This window comes from Rattus norvegicus, chromosome 6, assembly GCF_021556685.1.
Source record: "Rattus norvegicus strain SHRSP/BbbUtx chromosome 6, alternate assembly SHRSP_T2T, whole genome shotgun sequence".
NCBI lineage: Eukaryota > Metazoa > Chordata > Mammalia > Rodentia > Muridae > Rattus > Rattus norvegicus.
In genome coordinates, this window is record NC_141539.1 from 102,863,633 (window position 1) to 102,880,949 (window position 17,317).

Below are 17,317 nucleotides of genomic sequence, written 5' to 3' on the forward strand. Positions count from 1 at the left end.
ACTGACAGGATGCAGATTACTGCTGTTGGGTATACTTTAAGAGGACTTGACATGCATACCAGAATGAATCTTATGTTATATTCCCATTCTAGAAAAATCACTGCCTCCTCAGTTCAGATAAAATTCTTCCATTTAGGTCAATTATGATTTCCCCCCAACACTGAACTAACATTAGCTCAAGTCGACAGTTTCTCCCATGTAAGTGTCCATGTACTGGGAAGTCCACTCAACTTTAAATGGTTTAAGTTTTTTTTTCTTGTTTTCTCTTCCAAGTATTCCAGAAGTCTTACCTGAGATTTCTTTAAGTTGGCTCGCTCATGAAGACTTGTTCTGGTGTGGTGACCAATGATACCAATGGAAGAGATGGATTTTGAAAGCTCTTGAAGCTTGAAGGGGCTCGAGACCCCATATGAACAACAATGCCAACCAACCAGAGCTTCCAGGGACTAAGCCACGACCCAAAGACTATACATGGACTGACCCTGGACTCTAACCTCATAGGTAGCAAAGAATATTCTAGTAAGATCACCAGTGGAAGGGGAAAGCCCTTGGTCCTGCTAAGACTGAACCCCCAGTGAACGTGATTTTTGGGGGGAGGGCGGTAATGGGGGGAGGATGGGGAGGGGAACACCCATATAAAAGGGGAGGGAGAGAGGTTAGGGGGATGTTGGCCTGGAAACCGGGAAAGGGAATAACATTCGAAATGTAAATAAGAAATACTCAAGTTAATAAAAAAAAAAAGAAAGAAAGCTCTTGAACAGTAACTGTTACCTTCTCAGTAATAATTGTGTAGAGAAATCCCACTCCCAACATTCTACCCCATAGCAATGAGCTAGCTGTCCAAAAAGTATTCTCCTATGAGTTTACTCTGAGTTAAAGCTTACTCTGAGATTTGGTGTCTTTTATTTCTTCCTTTATGTGTGTGCATGTGTATGTGTGCATGGTGCACATCCTCAGCTTTTGTTCCCCAGGTATTGTTTTTAAAAAATCAAAGCATCTCATTGACTGAAAATCATATGATATGAGAAGCTGACTGACCAATGAGCTGCAGGGATCCACTTGTCTCTGCCTCTCTACCATTGGGATTTCAACCATGTGCCATTGCATGCAGTATTTCCTTTTTATGATTTACGTAGTTTCTGAGGCTAGAACTTGGGTCCTCATGCTTACAAGGCAAATCTTTTGGAAACTCTACCATTCTGGTACTCCACGTTTACTCTTCAAGCTAAAAGACATTCAGACTAGTTCTCTAAGTGACTTGTTCAGTCAAATAAAGGTAGACTTCTGGAATCTTTGATTATTACACTAGCTTAATACCTTTTTTCTAATAAAGTTCACCCCTCCAGGGAGACAGGAAGAAAGTTTTGTTTTATTTGTACTTCTATTATTCTTTTACATAATGGCTGATAAATATAAAATGTTTGATAAGTGTTCCTGGGTTACAGAAATGAAACAAATCAAATGAAGCAGTCAACACAGAATCAAACTACAGCATTAAACGTTAGTCCGTGAAACATGGTTCATACACATCTGTAATGAAGAAAACTATCTTTCTGGGTTTTTTCTTAAGATGTAAATCAGCCCCAACTTAATGCATATTGTTTCTTTGTGATACAGAATGCGAACATCGTTGTTCACCCATAAGAAGGGGAGGGGGAAGAGTTAGGGGAATGTTGGCCCTGAAACCAGGAAGGGGAATAACAATTGAAATGTAAATAAGAAATACTCAAGTTAATAAAGATGGAAAAAAGAAAGAAATTTACAAAGCTATGGAATGCGATATAGAGCTGGACTATCTGTTCAGATCTTGACTTAGCTACTTATTAGACATCACCTTGGGCAAACTTCCTGTGCCTTTGTTTCCAAGTGTATAAAACGGTAATAACCATGGCTTATTATCCAGATGGTTACATGAACACTGTGCAAAGTGTTTAGCATAATATCTAGCAACATTAAGCATTCAATAAAAATATAAATAAAAATATTATACACTTTGCCAAATTTTTAATAAAAAAGTAATAATATCAAAGTGCCGTGTAAGTAATTATATTATTTTTGAAAGACAATAACAAATCACAATACTTATATTTCTCCTCAAATATACCAGTATGGCTACTTGTGGGTAAGTTATATCCATCAGTTACTATCCCAGCAGTGGATGTCTTCCTGTGCTTGTGAAGTTTCTTGAGGTTAAAGGGTCGTTTGGAAGACATACACTCTCAACTTCCTTTGGAGCTGCATCCTCTACTCTGCTCCATCACTGATATCAACATTTGAGTTTAGGCTCCAGGGAAACAAGCTTAGTGTGATGCTACAGAGAAAGGGGGAGTGGGTGCTGGCTGCCTGAGCGATGGTGGGAAAGATCACTCTGTCTGGGTCTGGACCCTGGGTCATCTCTTCTTAGGAAATCACTTCAAATGCAATCCACACTATGGAATATTTCCATCTCTTGTAAAGAGACAGTTGGCATGGGGCAGTTTCTGGCTGTGGGAAAGCTTCCTTGTGGCCTTGGTTCTCAGGCATTTGGAAGCGTATGACAAGAAGTTAAATTAGGGCTTGTTTTCAAGTTAAGGGTTGATTTTAGTTCAGTAGCTTGGGTTTATGTTAGGGTTAGGCAAAACACCAAGCTAGGTAGGCATGAGAGCCATCTGTGGAAAGCGAGTGAGCTGTTTCTGCATGAGGTAGACTGGAGAGATTGGGAGCTCTCTTGCTAATATTAACATTGCTATCACCTTGATCATCTTCATCCATCATACGTTTTGCAGACACAATTCACAGGAGTCTTAAACAAGGAAGAAATTAAGGAGTGAAACAGAGATGGGGAAGGGCTGAGGAATAAAGGGTAAAAACTGTACTTACAGTTGACTGAAGCCCTAGAATTCCAGTTAGAACCCAAGTTGGCACCTAGGAAACACCTAATTCATTCCTTCCCCCTTTATCAACAAGAAAGCACCTTCATCACCCACTTATTGACTTGTCTGGATCTTTGGCACAGTAACAGAACTAGTAAGAAGACCCATTTCTCCATCTGCGTATGTTTCACTAGACAAGCACATTCCCAATGCCCACAACATTTCCTTGAGTTGGATAGTGGATGTGAGATGTACCAAGTAGTCCAGGCTGGTTAGCTAGAGCCTCTGGCATCTGCTTGTCTCCACCTTGTCAGCACTGTAACAAGTATTTTTAAATGCTCAGCCTCTTGTAAGTGGGGACTTGGGGATCAAACCCAGGTCCTCATGCTTGCACGGCAAGCGCTTTACCAGCTGAGCTATTTCCCAGCCCCTGGTCTTTTATTTTGATGTTACACTTCCCAGAAAACTAGTTAAAATAGGATCAAAGTGGACAACATCATCCTCTTCTAGTGGTTCTGAGAATACTGGGAGAGAGCAGGTATAGTCTTCCACACTACATAGTGCAAGCATCAATTAGGGCTCTTGCCTTTATTCAAGCTTCTCAACAATCAGAACTACTCTTCACTTCTTCTCTCAGCCAGTGGAACATGGGGTTAATGACTTTGTCCAACAAAACAAAATGAGAAACTCGAGTCCAATTAAAAAGATCTCAGAAACAAGTCAAGCATAAAGAGTGTTCTGGAAACTTTACAATTGAATTTTTTTTCATTGACAGATGATCCTGCCATTGCTGTAGAGAGGGTAACATATCTAATTCCTATAATTCTATATCTTTAAGTGAGGCCTGCAGGAGCTGTCTTGATGGAAAGGAAGATCAATGGGACTGAAGAGACCATACTCCACTTGATTCCCCTCTCTGAATTTGGTTTCCCTCCAGGCACTTTGATGATGCAACATCTCTTTTCCACTCCTGCCTGAAGCCAATTCTCTCTTACATAAATCCTAAGAGGGGATCACAAAGTTGGTAGCTTCATAGCAGCCAACTTCACCAAGACCTCCAACTTTTCCAAGAACTGTGACATTTGAGGAAAAAAAAACCTCCTTTTCCTCCTGAGGATCTTACTTTTATGTTCTCTGTCCTTCAAAGAAAGAGCAGCAGGACAAAAGCCAGAAAGAGAAGAGGTGCAGAGAGACCAGTGATTCCACACACACAGGAGAATCTGACTCTGCATTAAAAAGTGCTAGTAGCCACATGTGCCTGGGATGTAAAAGTGTCCTCTGTATCACCATGAACAAATTAACCTTCTTGTGACTTTACTTTCTCATCTATAAAATGGGGATAATGGACTCTGCCTCAAAGCTGATAATTAGCTGAGAACCTAGAAGAAGGGGCTATCTTCCAGCCATGTCCTACTGCAGCCTCTCACTATCCAGTGAAAATGTGCTCTCAGACTTGGATTTCTACAAAAGCCTGAGGCAGAACATGGAGTGGACCATGTCAGTCTGTGACCTGATCTTGCTAAGTTCACAGTTCTTGATAAGGAGTCACCGTCTAAGGAGTCACCGTCCATTCTTCCACTGAAGCGTCCACATTGTCCTCACTGCAGCAAGCACCTCACAGTGTCGAAGCCACCAATCTCTGAGATGACCTGAACATTCCTCTCCAAGGAGACAGGACCTTTCCAGCCTATGGATCTACAGTGAAGGTTGGTTAAGATGTTGAACTTACAGTGATGAGTTTGATTTCCTATGTACAGTGGTAGGTCTGAGCACTGCAAGGGAGAACTGGGCTTGGGGTTCTGTCTTGCTTTTCCCTGGCCCACCATTCTCTCCTGCTGCTGCTCTGCTAACCCACTTCACACAGGCATAAGGTAAGTATCCTGTCCCAGGTAGCAAACTACAGACTGATACTGCAGACCCCGATGACTTGTCATTCTGAATACTATACTTAGCCCCACCAGAGTCACTCTCTGAGAAATTCAGATGGTCCCATTTCAGGGACCCTTTTCCAGTTCCTCCTTCCCATTTGTTCCAATTCATTAACAGCAACTTGGATGTGAATAGCAGCACTTTTGACCAGCAAGTGTATTGCTAGAACACTTTGAGAACTCTTTGTTACTAAAACTAACACTTGCATGTGCGTACACACACAACTCTGAAACATAAATTGACGGGATGTGAAGCTGCATCTTATTTTCTATATTATAAAACACCTTAATGGTAACAAAAAGGCCTTTTTTTTTATTAACTTGAGTATTTCTTATATACATTTCGAATGTTATTCCCTTTCCCGGTTTCCGGGCAAACATTCCCCTCCCCCCTCCCCTTCCTTATGGGTGTTCCCCTCCCAACCCTCCCCCCATTGCCGCCCTCCCCCCCATAGACTAGTTCACTGGGGGTTCAGTCTTAGCAGGACCCAGGGCTTCCCCTTCCACTGGTGCTCTTACTAGGATATTCATTGCTACCTATGGGGTCAGAGTCCAGGGTCAGTCCATGTATAGTCTTTAGGTAGTGGCTTAGTCCCTGGAAGCTCTGGTTGCTTGGCATTGTTGTACTTTTGGGGTCTCGAGCCCCTTCAAGCTCTTCCAGTTCTTTCTCTGATTCCTTCAACAGGGGACCTATTCTCAGTTCAGTGGTTTGCTGCTGGCATTCGCCTCTGTATTTGCTGTATTCTGGCTGTGTCTCTCAGGAGCGATCTACATCCGGCTCCTGTCGGTCTGCACTTCTTTGCTTCATCCATCTTGTCTAATTCGGTGGCTGTATATGTATGGGCCACATGTGGGGCAGGCTCTGAATGGGTGTTCCTTCAGTCTCAGTTTTAATCTTTGCCTCTCCCTTCCCTGCCAAGGGTATTCTTTTTCCTCATTTAAAGAAGGAGTGAAGCATTCACATTTTGATCATCCGTCTTGAGTTTCCTTTGTTCTAGGGATCTAGGGTAATTCAAGCATTTGGGCTAATAGCCACTTATCAATGAGTGCATACCATGTATGTCTTTCTGTGATTGGGTTAGCTCACTCAGGATGATATTTTCCAGTTCCAACCATTTGCCTACGAATTTCATAAACTCGTTGTTTTTGAGAGCTGAGTAATATTCCATTGTGTAGATGTACCACATTTTCTGTATCCATTCCTCTGTTGAAGGGCATCTGGGTTCTTTCCATTTTCTGGCTATTATAAATAAGGCTGCGATGAACATAGTGGAGCACGTGTCTCTTTTATATGTTGAGGCATCTTTTGGGTATATGCCCAAGAGAGGTATAGCTGGATCCTCAGGCAGTTCAATGTCCAATTTTCTGAGGAACCTCCAGACTGATTTCCAGAATGGTTTTACCAGTCTGCAATCCCACCTACAATGGAGGAGTGTTCCTCTTTCTCCACATCCTCGCCAGCATCTGCTGTCACCTGAGTTTTTGATCTTAGCCAATCGCACTGGTGTGAGGTGAAATCTCAGGGTTGTTTTGATTTGCATTTCCCTTATGACTAAAGATGTTGAACAATTCTTTAGGTGTTTCTCAGCCATTCGGCATTCCTCAGCTGTGAATTCTTTGTTTAGCTCTGAACCCCATTTTTTAATAGGGTTATTTGTTTCCCTGCGGTCTAACTTCTTGAGTTCTTTGTATATTTTGGATATAAGGCCTCTATCTGTTGTAGGATTGGTAAAGATCTTTTCCCAATCTGTTGGTTGCCGTTTTGTCCTAACCACAGTGTCCTTTGCCTTACAGAAGCTTTGCAGTTTTATGAGATCCCATTTGTCGATTCTTGATCTTAGAGCATAAGCCATTGGTGTTTTGTTCAGGAATTTTTTTCCAGTGCCTATGTGTTCCAGATGCTTCCCTAGTTTTTCTTCTATTAGTTTGAGTGTGTCTGGTTTGATGTGGAGGTCCTTGACCCACTTGGACTTAAGCTTTGTACAGGGTGATAAGCATGGATCGATCTGCATTCTTCTACATGTTGCCCTCCAGTTGAACCAGCACCATTTGCTGAAAATGCTATCTTTTTTCCATTTGATGGTTTTGGCTCCTTTGTCAAAAATCAAGTGACCATAGGTGTGTGGGTTCATTTCTGGGTCTTCAATTCTATTCCATTGGTCTATCTGTCTGTCTCTGTACCAATACCATGCAGTTTTTATCACTATTACTCTGTAATACTGCTTGAGTTCAGGGATAGTGATTCCCCCTGAAGTCCTTTTATTGTTGAGGATAGCTTTAGCTATCCTGGGTTTTTTGTTATTCCAGATGAATTTGCAAATTGTTCTGTCTAACTCTTTGAAGAATTGGATTGGTATTTTGATGGGGATTGCATTGAATCTGTAGATTGCTTTTGGTAAAATGGCCATTTTTACTATATTAATCCTGCCAATCCATGAGCATGGGAGATCTTTCCATCTTCTGAGGTCTTCTTCAATTTCTTTCCTCAGTGTCTTGAAGTTCTTATTGTACAGATCTTTTACTTGCTTGGTTAAAGTCACACCGAGGTACTTTATATTATTTGGGTCTATTATGAAGGGTGTCGTTTCCCTAATTTCTTTCTCGGCTTGTTTCTCTTTTGTATAGAGGAAGGCAACTGATTTATTTGAGTTAATTTTATACCCAGCCACTTTGCTGAAGTTGTTTATCAGCTTTAGTAGTTCTCTGGTGGAACTTTTGGGATCACTTAAATATACTATCATGTCATCTGCAAATAGTGATATTTTGACCGCTTCTTTTCCGATCTGTATCCCCTTGATCTCCTTTTGTTGTCTGATTGCTCTGGCTAGAACTTCAAGAACTATATTGAATAAGTAGGGAGAGAGTGGGCAGCCTTGTCTAGTCCCTGATTTTAGTGGGATTGCTTCAAGTTTCTCTCCATTTAGTTTAATGTTAGCAACTGGTTTGCTGTATATGGCTTTTACTATGTTTAGGTATGGGCCTTGAATTCCTATTCTTTCCAGGACTTTTATCATGAAGGGGTGTTGAATTTTGTCAAATGCTTTCTCAGCATCTAATGAAATGATCATGTGGTTCTGTTCTTTCAGTTGTTTATATAATGGATCACGTTGATGGTTTTCCGTATATTAAACCATCCCTGCATGCCTGGGATGAAGCCTACTTGATCATGGTGGATGATTGTTTTGATGTGCTCTTGAATTCGGTTTGCCAGAATTTTATTGAGTATTTTTGCGTCGATATTCATAAGGGAAATTGGTCTGAAGTTCTCTTTCTTTGTTGTGTCTTTGTGTGGTTTAGGTATAAGAGTAATTGTGGCTTCGTAGAAGGAATTCGGTAGGGCTCCATCTGTTTCAATTTTGTGGAATAGTTTGGATAATATTGGTATGAGGTCTTCTATGAAGGTTTGATAGAATTCTGCACTAAACCCGTCTGGACCTGGGCTCTTTTTGGTTGGGAGACCTTTAATGACTGCTTCTATTTCCTTACGAGTTATGGGGTTGTTTAACTGGTTTATCTGTTCCTGATTTAACTTCGATACCTGGTATCTGTCTAGGAAATTGTCCATTTCCTGAAGATTTTCAAGTTTTGTTGAATATAGGTTTTTATAGTAGGATCTGATGATTTTTTGAATTTCCTCTGAATCTGTAGTTATGTCTCCTTTTTCATTTCTGATTTTGTTAATTTGGACGCACTCTCTGTGTCCTCTCGTTAGTCTGGCTAAGGGTTTATCTATCTTGTTGATTTTCTCAAAGAACCAACTTTTGGTTCTGTTGATTCTTTCTATGGTCCTTTTTGTTTCTACTTGGTTGATTTCAGCTCTGAGTTTGATTATTTCCTGCCTTCTACTCCTCCTGGGTGTATTTGCTTCTTTTTGTTCTAGAGCTTTTAGGTGTGCTGTCAAGCTGCTGACATATGCTCTTTCCTGTTTCTTTCTGCAGGCACTCAGCGCTATGAGTTTTCCTCTTAGCACAGCTTTCATTGTGTCCCATAAGTTTGGGTATGTTGTACCTTCATTTTCATTAAATTCTAAAAAGTTTTTAATTTCTTTCTTTATTTCTTCCTTGACCAGGTTATCATTGAGTAGAGCATTGTTCAATTTCCACCTATATGTGGGCATTCTTCCCTTACTGTTATTGAAGACCAGTTTTAGGCCGTGGTGGTCCGATAGCACGCATGGGATTATCTCTATCTTTCTGTACCTGTTGAGGCCCGTTTTTTGACCAATTATATGGTCAATTTTGGAGAAAGTACCATGAGGAGCTGAGAAGAAGGTATATCCTTTTGCTTTAGGATAGAATGTTCTATAAATATCCGTTAAGTCCATTTGGCTCATGACTTCTCTTAGTCTGTCGACATCACTGTTTAATTTCTGTTTCCATGATCTGTCCATTGATGAGAGTGGGGTGTTGAAATCTCCCACTATTATTGTGTGAGGTGCAATGTGTGTTTTGAGCTTTAGTAAGGTTTCTTTTACGTATGTAGGTGCCCTTGTATTTGGGGCATAGATATTTAGGATTGAGAGTTCATCTTGGTGGATTTTTCCTTTGATGAATATGAAGTGTCCTTCCTTATCTTTTTTGATGACTTTTAGTTGGAAATTGATTTTATTTGATATTAGAATGGCTACTCCAGCTTGCTTCTTCTGACCATTTGCTTGGAAAGTTGTTTTCCAGCCTTTCACTCTGAGGTAATGTCTGTCTTTGTCTCTGAGGTGTGTTTCCTGTAGGCAGCAGAATGCAGGGTCCTCGTTGCGTATCCAGTTTGTTAATCTATGTCTTTTTATTGGGGAGTTGAGGCCATTGATATTGAGAGATATTAAGGAATAGTGATTTTTGTTTCCCTTTATATTCATATTTGGATGTGAGGTTATGTTTGTGTGCTTTCATTCTCTTTGTTTTGTTGCCAAGACGATTAGTTTCTTGCTTCTTCTAGGGTATTGCTTGCATCCTTATGTTGGGCTTTACCATTTATTATCCTTTGTAGTGCTGGATTTGTAGAAACATATTGTGTAAATTTGGTTTTGTCATGGAATATCTTGGTTTCTCCATCAATGTTAATTGAGAGTTTTCCTGGATACAGTAACCTGGGCTGGCATTTGTGTTCTCTTAGGGTCTGTATGACATCAGTCCAGGATCTTCTGGCCTTCATAGTTTCTGGCGAGAAGTCTGGTGTGATTCTGATAGGTCTCCCTTTATATGTTACTTGACCTTTTTCCCTTACTGCTTTTAATATTCTTTCTTTATTTTGTGCGTTTGGTGTTTTGACAATTATGTGACGGGAGGTGTTTCTTTTCTGGTCCAATCTATTTGGAGTTCTGTAGGCTTCTTGTATGTCTATGGGTATCTCTTTTTTTAGGTTAGGGAAGTTTTCTTCTATGATTTTGTTGAAGATATTTACTGGTCCTTTGAGCTGGGAGTCTTCACTCTCTTCTATGCCTATTATCCTTAGGTTTGATCTTCTCATTGAGTCCTGGATTTCCTGTATGTTTTGGACCAGTAGCTTTTTCTGCTTTACATTATCTTTGACAGTTGAGTCAATGATTTCTATGGAATCTTCTGCTCCTGAGATTCTCTCTTCCATCTCTTGTATTCTGTTGGTGAAGCTTGTATCTACAGCTCCTTGTCTCTTCTTTTGGTTTTCTATATCCAGGGTTGTTTCCATGTGTTCTTTCTTGATTGCTTCTATTTCCATTTTTAATTCCTTCAACTGTTTGATTGTGTTTTCCTGGAATTCTTTCAGGGATTTTTGTGTCTCCTCTCTATGGGCTTCTACTTGTTTATTTATGTTTTCCTGGAATTCTTTCAGGGATTTTTGCGATTCTTTCAGGCATTTTTGCGATTCCTCTCTGTAGGCTTCTACTTGTTCTCTAAGGGAGTTCTTCATGTCTTTCTTGAAGTCCTCCAGCATCATGATCAAAATGATTTTGGAACTAGATCTTGCTTTTCTGGTGTGTTTGGATATTCCATGTTTGTTTTGATGGGAGAATTGGGCTCCGATGGTGCCATGTAGTCTTGGTTTCTGTTGCTTGGGTTCCTGCGCTTGCCTCTCGCCATCAGATTATCTCTAGTGTTACTTTGTTCTGCTATTTCTGACAGTGGCTAGACTGTCCTATAAGCCTGTGTGTCAGGAGTGCTGTAGACCTGTTTTCCTCTCTTTCAGTCAGTTATGGGGACAGAGTGTTCTGCTTTCCGGCGTGTAGTTTTTCCTCTCTACAGGTCTTCAGCTGTTCCTGTGGGCCTGTGTCTTGAGTTCACCAGGCAGCTTTCTTGCAGCAGAAAATTTGGTCTTACCTGTGGTCCTGAGGCTCAAGTTCGCTCGTGGGGTGCTGCCCACAGGCTCTCTGCGGCGGCAGCAACCAGGAAGACCTGTGCCGCCCCTTCCGGGAGCTTCAGTGCACCAGGGTTCCAGATGGTCTTTGGCTTTTTCCTCTGGCGTCCGAGATGTGTGTGCAGGGAGCAGTCTCTTCTGGTTTCCCAGGCTTGTCTGCCTCTCTGAAGGTTTAGCTCTCCCTCCCACGGGATTTGGGTGCAGAGAACTGTTTATCTGGTCTGCTTCTATCAGGTTCCTGCGGTGTCTCAGGCAGGTGTCCTGCCGCTCCTGGGCCCTCCCCCACGGGAGCCCAGAGGCCTTATACAGTTTCCTCTTGGGCCAGGGATGTGGGCAGGGGTGAGCAGTGTTGGTGGTCTCTTCCACTCTGCAGCCTCAGGAGTGCCCACCTGACCAGGCGGTTGGGTCTCTCTCTCACCGGGTCTGGGAGCAGAGAGCTGCTGCGGGCCGGGATCCTCGGGTGTGGGACTTCCCAAAAAGGCCTTTTTTTCAGAACCACTTTCCTCTTTACTATTTAATGTACTTTTTATCAAAAATTTATCCATTTCTCAAAAATAATTGGCAAAACCTATTTTTACTGTTGTAAGACTAAACCTGATACCAAAAATCCCTCTGTCCCTCTGTATGTCACAAACAAGGATATTTTTCATTTAGATTTGTCTTATCTTATATACATACATATAGGGTGCTTTGCCTATATGTATGTATGTGTACTACATGTGTGCCTGATGCCCACAGAGGTTAGAATAGTGTGTCACATCCCCTGGACCTGGAGTTAGAGATGGTTGTGAATCACCATGTGAGTGCTAGGATACCAACCATAGTCCTCTGCAAGAACAATGTGCTCTTAATTGCTGAGCCCCCTTCCCAGCCCCACAGACAATTATTTTCTGGTTTCTTTGGGGTACACAAATTTGTGACCTGGAACTATGGTGTTACTCGATGCTAAAAAGGTATTACACCTATAAAGATACCATCTAGATTAAACTTAAGCTGACACTACGGAAGGTCCCATCAATGACAATTATGAATGCAGAGAAAAGTGTAACATCCATGACGTGTTCTTAAGTCAACATGACTAATATACAACTCAAAGTATGTCAAGCATAAAAGAAAAGGATGTGTGGGGCAGAGGGTGGGGGCGATTGGAGAGCAGTCTCCAGCATGGTGAGTTCAAGGCAGAGAAACAAGGGAAAGATCTACGTCACTCAAAAAGATTATGCAAAGCCCCAGAGAGAGTTTTACTCACTTCCTACCTAGACTAACATCTGCCACATACAGGGCAATATCAGATCCAGATGTGAAACAAGTACTAATTGAAAGTTGAGCTTTCAAAAAATGCAAATTCAGAGTTTAAAAAGGTTCTTAGACCTTTAAAAGCTCAATCAGCACCCATGGATGAGTGGATTAGAACTACTGCTGATATTAACCCTAATGACTGTAATTGCACAAGTAATGATCAATAATTCTAGATACCAAAATGTCTGTTATTTTGACTGTTGGGCATGGAGGTAAACAAATGGATGAGACCAGAACAGAGAGGTAGAGCTAGCCACAGGGTAGGATGCAGGCTAGTTGGTCATGTTAGCTTTAGAGTAGATGGAAGACTGCCCAAGCCAAAGGTCTGCATAGAAATATTAAAAAGCCCCAGCATCATTATTTATATGCTGGGGGTCCAAGATAATGCTGCTATACTAAGTTTAGTTACTGCTTCATCAAACTGTGGGAACTCAGATCTCACAATCAGACTGAGAAAAGGAAAAATAGTTCAAAACAAAACAAAACTAATTCCCTTCCTACTAATATAATTGCATAGCTCTGGTTCCCTCAATTCCCAAACCATAATCTGATTTTCAAAACTCTGATCTTAATTCCTTTTCCTACTCTGACCTTCCATCACCTCTCTTCAAAAATCCTCCTTCATAAATGCTACATTTTATACCTCTATCCTTCAGTATCTTTCTTGTGTCTCAGACTCTAGGATTCCCGACTTCCGGGCTGCTCCCATCACTTGGGTGGTGTCTTGTTCCAGCAACACCCCAGTCATTCTTCAAACGTTAACGTAAAAACAGTCCTTCTTCATGGAGGTGTCTCAGTGAAGAGTGGTTGACTGTATTGATTATGGAACCACACTGTTGAATAAAGCTCACTGAAGGAGACTCCAAGTGTGAGGCTTGCTTACTAGTCTCTCTGCCAGTCTGCTATTGCCTTTCTTTTATATTGTTCTGGTTTGGGGTGCCAGAGCCTTACACGTGTAAACCACGCTATCTACTATCTAGTTGCATTCCAAGCTCCTACTTGCATTTTTTTTCCTTTTCAAAATTTCTTTATTTATTCATCCTACTACATTTTTTTAAAAAAAGCAATTTCAGCTGTTTCCCCCCACAAGAAAAAAAAAAAACACATGCTCTGGGTTTAAAGAGAATACTACCTTTGGGATTTTTATGGGGATTCAAGATTGAAGAGAATTCTGAAGGTATCATGCAAAATATGAGCCTACTGTCACGTACCAACAGAAGCAAATTTATGTGAATCTATGAATCTTAAAACAATGTATAATGTGTGTGAGGATCTGATTCTAGAAGGGCTTCTGGTTTGAAATATGGAGATTTTGATGCCAGGTGTCCATAAACTATAGTTCTACTGAAAAATACATTTATTGAAAATTTTATGTAAAAAAAGACATGAACCATATTCTGAGGACATCTAATAACCCAAGTAAGTTCTTAGACATTGTACGTCCTATAATAGGGTGCTCTTGTGGTTAGAGCTCATGAATATGTAAACAACTTCTAGCATATTCCTTTCTTTTATAAAATTGCTTATAAGATTGTTCATTTTATGAATGGAATAGATGTTCAATTTTGAAACTGTCTACCAAGAGTTTCCTACTTGTTGAGACCCTGTTCTCAGCAGTTTCAGAAGTGTCCCTGTTGGTCCCCTTGCATTTACAGATAGCTTTGAAATAAAATCATTCCAAAAAATAATTTCTCCTTAGATTTTTCCATTGTCTTTACTTAAACTCGGCACTAAGCACAATGTGGCTACTGTCGCCAACGTTAGCAATATCATCTGCTGACAGATGAGAACCTGTTGGGTTTCCTAGTACTCCACGTCTCTGTGGTGTTGGCACTGGGGACCACTTTCTGGTCTTTGAATAGCATCTTTTGTTCTCATTTTCTTCTCTTTAGTTTTCCTGTGAATCTTCCTGAAGCTGAGCCACTTCATATTCTTCCACACTTCTCTCAGTAAATGTGCCTTTGCCTGTGATTGACACACCTATCTCACTGGAGCAATCACCTTACGAGTGACTTCACATATCCTTCCTTGTAAAACCAGCCACTTCCTGAGCTGTTCCCATGTTAGAATGTCGTTGTCTACTTCTATTTACCTTTGGAAGTCTTGTAGGGTTCCTTCTCTCTCATGAGATCAGGCACAGACACATCCTGGTTCTGCCTTCTAGACTCTTCTTTGATTGTCTCTCTTCTTGCCTTGGCTGTTCCTTGTGTCCTCCTCACCGAGCTATCTGTTTCCTTCCTCCCTTTATCGTCTCTCCTCCCACTGCTACTAATACTACTAGAAAACTGCATCACATCTTACTTCCAACTAGAACACTCCAGTGCTCACACACCCTATAGGGTATACCCTAAGTTCCTGACCAGAGCCTGTGATCTGTCCCTACTGACCTGCCCTATGTTCTCTTTTGCTTGTCTATCCATCAGACATGGATAACTAGAAACTATGTTTATATCACAAACACACAGCCTTCTCAGGTCTCATCACTCTCATATCTACTGTCTTCTTTTCCAGAGATGCCCTGCTGGTCCCCCTTCTCTTTAAATCTCAGTCATGTGCTGCCTCCTTAGAAACTGTCTCCATGGATCCCCTGCACAGTCTCAGGTCTTCTTCACCCACGTTTTCAGTGTAACTGATATATGATAATAGTTATCTTTTAAAAAAATAAAAATTAGACAATGGATTGCTGTTAACTAAACTTCACTGGATGCCAGAAAGAGATTAAGCACTTCTATCAGCCTACTAACATTTTGGTCCCTTGCCATGTGCCTCAGCTTTGGCACTGAACATTTTAAACATTTTATTTTATGTGTGTGTAAGTGTCTGAGTGTTTTGTATGCATTACATGTATACCTAGTGCCCATGGAGGCCAGAAAGGAGTCTTCAAACCCTTGAAATTGGAGTTATGGACAGCTGTGAGTCACCACATGGATGCTGGGAACTGAACCCAGGTTCTATACAATAGCAGCAAGTGTCCTTAACCACTGAGCCATCTCTCCAGTCACATTCCCCCCACCCTCTACTGTGAAGCTTTTGGCTTGATGACTCCTTGCTGTGGTACTCTGCATTTTTGTATTCATCGGGTGTTCAAAGGGTAAGGAATCATCCCAGACCCACTAGGTGCCATAAACATTTTACCGTACAACAGTGCAATCAAAATTATCTCTCTGTGTTGCCAAATGTCCCCTGGTGGATAAAACACCCCAGTGGAAAACTACTAGTTCTTCAAGATTTCCAGAAAAACACTCAGTGGGCACTCACAGCAACATACAAAAAAATATAATAAAATTTTGCCTATCCATGAGGCCTGGGCCAAGGTTCAATTTCCCTGTTCTGTATAGAAAACCCTGGTCTAGTCTTTCCATGTTCTAGAACTGAGATGTTGTTGTAGACAGCCTCTTAGAATTATGGAGGGGACTGTTTCTGCTTCTGCTTGTGAACCTATTCTAATAATCACTCCCATGTAAAGTATTGTTTTCAACTCCCAGAGACTATTTCTCTACTGGACTGTGTATGGACAAGTGAGTTCAGATTAAAACACTGCAACATCACAGAGTCTATACTTTCAAATCTGGGTGACTCTGAATTACTCATTTCACAAATACTCACTAAGAGTCTTCCATGGGAGGCATCAAATCATACACCACAGAGACATAGGGATGGATCAGGGTCAGCCTTTATGGTCAGGCAGATGTGCTCTGTGCTTCATCACGGCATCAGCCAGCACTAGACAAAACAGCCCTGCATGCTCACAGTATCCAAGAGAGCTAGAAATTGAGCTGTAAGATCCCATTTAGGTATATTATCTTGGGTGATTGCAATTTCTCAGAGAAAAGGACACGGACATTTATTTAGCCTGAACCATGTGCCAACTTCTTTGCCCAATTTCATTTAAGACTGTGAAGAACATATTATTACTGCTTTTTTAAAAAACTGATGAGGACATTAAAGTCTATAAAGAACAAAATGTTCCCAATGTGATAGGGTAAGTGGAAAAACTGAATTTGAGTCCTCACTGGTCTCTCCTCAACCGTTGGCTGTCATGTTATGCAGATGCATTTGGAAGTGATGGGAAGACAGGAGAGTTATACCACATCCCAGTCCCTCTTTCTAGGATGAGACACAAGACAGAGGTGGTGACCTCCTGTCTGAATCCTGCATCCAGGGAATTGACAATAAATGGCTATCATGGTGACCTGACCTTGCACTGTGGTGAAATTTCTAGGACTAAACCAGTAGAATCCAGTTCTGGACTCAGTAGTACGAAGCAGGATTCCTAACCAATGATGGTTGCTATGGCCTCTGGATAGTTAGAGCCCCGCTCTTCCTTACCCGTTACATCCACCAAGAGTACAAATATCTGAATAATTCAAGGCTAAATACCAAATAGCAGAACCAGGAAGATACTATGGAGTGGAATACAAATAGTGCCTAAAGCCAGTTTAATACATACCTTGCCTATAGACATCCCCGAGAAGCATTAGAGCATTGCAGTCTTATAATTTATGTTACACTATGTTAATACCCTTGGAATACAGAAAGGAGTAGATTGACAAGTTCACTTAGAGAAAAATCAATTGAATTCCATTGACAGATTAGATTCGTGGTTTATTCAGAGCATGTGCATGGGGTGTTAAGGAGCACTGAGCCCCTCCTATGGTGAGTTTTACAAGCCTCATCAATTCCTGTCCAACAAAACACTTTCATCTGGGTTATTAATTTAAAATTCCAGAATTTGATGAGTTAGATCATTTCTAAACTCCTGGACAACTTGGCCAGCACAACTTGGCCAACACATACTTAATTTAATTAACAGGAGTAAAGGAAGATCAGTGAGCCTACGCAGACGTGGGCTGCTCAGTTAGAACACTCGTGGGAAAAGCTTTAGTGGCCATTCATCAGTAGTGTCCTGAA